The sequence below is a fragment of the Cebus imitator genome, unplaced genomic scaffold (genome assembly GCF_001604975.1).
Source record: "Cebus imitator isolate Cc_AM_T3 unplaced genomic scaffold, Cebus_imitator-1.0 Scaffold64, whole genome shotgun sequence".
Taxonomy (NCBI): Eukaryota; Metazoa; Chordata; class Mammalia; order Primates; family Cebidae; genus Cebus; species Cebus imitator.
Window position 1 is genome coordinate 4680227 of NW_016107379.1, and position 1824 is coordinate 4682050.

At 51.9% G+C, this 1824-nt stretch overlaps 1 pseudogene across 1 annotated transcript; it reads right to left on the reverse strand.

Annotated features, from left to right (window-relative positions):
• Positions 1 to 256: 256 nt before the first annotated feature.
• On the reverse strand, positions 257 to 1530 carry LOC108305573 (annotated as a pseudogene). Its single transcript, XR_001825792.2, has one exon. The product of XR_001825792.2 is annotated as a glyceraldehyde-3-phosphate dehydrogenase-like (transcript).
• Between the last annotated feature and the right edge of the window lie 294 nt (positions 1531 to 1824).

Here is a 1824-nt window from a genome sequence, read left to right on the forward strand (position 1 = left end):
AGTTACTCAGGAAGCTGGGGTGGGAGGATTGCTTAGGCCCAGGAGGTCAAGGCTGCAGTGAGCTATGAGTGTTCAAATACCCTCCAGCCTGGGTAACACAGTGAGACCCAGTCTCTGAAAGCAAACAAACAAAAGGGTGAAAAACATTATGTGTATTAATATACTAGAATTATATATGATATAAAGAGAGGAAGAGATGTGGCAAATGTGGGAAAATCTAGGTGAAAGGTATTTACCTGTTTATTGTTTTTTTTTTTTTTTTTTGGCTGAGCACAGGGGACTTTATTGATGGTACACGACAAGGTGGGCTCCCTAGGCCCCTCCCTCTTCAAGGGGTCTGCATGGAAACTGTGAGGAGGGGCAATTCAGTGTGGTGGGGGACTCTGTGGCAGGGAGTCCCCAGCAGTGAGGGCCTCTCTTCCTCTCGTGCTCTCACTGGGGCTGGTGGTCCAGGGGTCTTACTCCTTGGACGCCATGTGGGACACGAGGTCCACCACCCTGTTGCTGTAGCCAAATTCATTGTCATACCAGGAAATGAGCTTGACAAAGTGGTCGTTGAGGGCAATGCCAGCCCCAGCATCAAAGGTGGAAGAATGGGTGTCGCTGTTGAAGTCAGAGGACACCACCTGGTGCTCAGTGTATCCCAGGATGCCCTTGAGGGGGCCCTCCGACGCCTGCTTCACCACCTTCTTGATGTCATCATATTTGGCAGGTTTTTCCAGACAGCAGGTCAGGTCCACCACTGACACGTTAGCAGTGGGGACACGGAAGGCCATGCCAGTGAGCTTCCCGTTCAGCTCAGGGATGACCTTGCCCACGGCCTTGGCAGCTCCAGTAGAGGCAGGGATGATGTTCTGGAGAGCCCCACGGCCATCATGCCACAGTTTCCCGGAGGGTCCATCCACGGTCTTCTGGGTGGCAGTGATGGCGTGGGCAGTGGTCATGAGTCCTTCCACAATACCAAAGTTGTCATGGATGACCTTGGCCAGGGGCGCTAAGCAGTTGGTGGTGCAGGAGGCATTGCTGACGATCTTGAGGCTGTTGTCATGCTTCTCATGGTTCATGCCCATCACGAACATGGGGGCGTCAGCAGAAGGGGCAGATATAATGACCCTTTTGGCTCCTCTGTGCAAGTGAGCCCCAGCCTTCTCCATGGTGGTGAAGACGCCAGTGGACTCCACCACGTACTCAGCGCCAGCATCGCCCCACTTGATTTTGGAGGGATCTCACTCCTGGAAGATGGTGATGGGATTTCCACTGATAACAAGCTTCCCGTTCTCAGCCTTGACAGTGCCATGGAATTTGCCATGGGTGGAATCATACTGGAACATGTAGACCATGTAGTTGAGGTCAATGAAGAGATCATTGATGGCGACAATATCCACTTTACCAGAGTTAAAAGCAGCCCTGGTGACCAGGCGCCCAATACGACCAAATCCGTTAACTCCGACCTTCACCTTCCCCATGGTGTCTCAGGGATGTGGCTGGCGTTGGGAGACTAGATGCGGCTATCTGGCGAACAGGAGGAGCAGAGAGCTGTTTGTTGTTATATTATTGTAATTTTTCTGAGGTCTGGAAGTTTTTCAAGATTAGAAGTTCAGGCTGTGCATCGTGGCTCATGTCTGTAATCCTAGCATCCTGGGAGTCTGAGGCAAGCAGATCACTTGAGCTCAGGAGTTCAAAACCAGCCTGGGCAAAATGGTGAAATCCCATCTCTACCTAAAATAGCAAAAATTAGTCAGGCATGGTGGCTTGCGCCTGTGGTTCTCGCTACTCAGGAAGCTGAGGTGGGAGGATCTCTTGAGCCTGGGAGGTGGAGGTTGC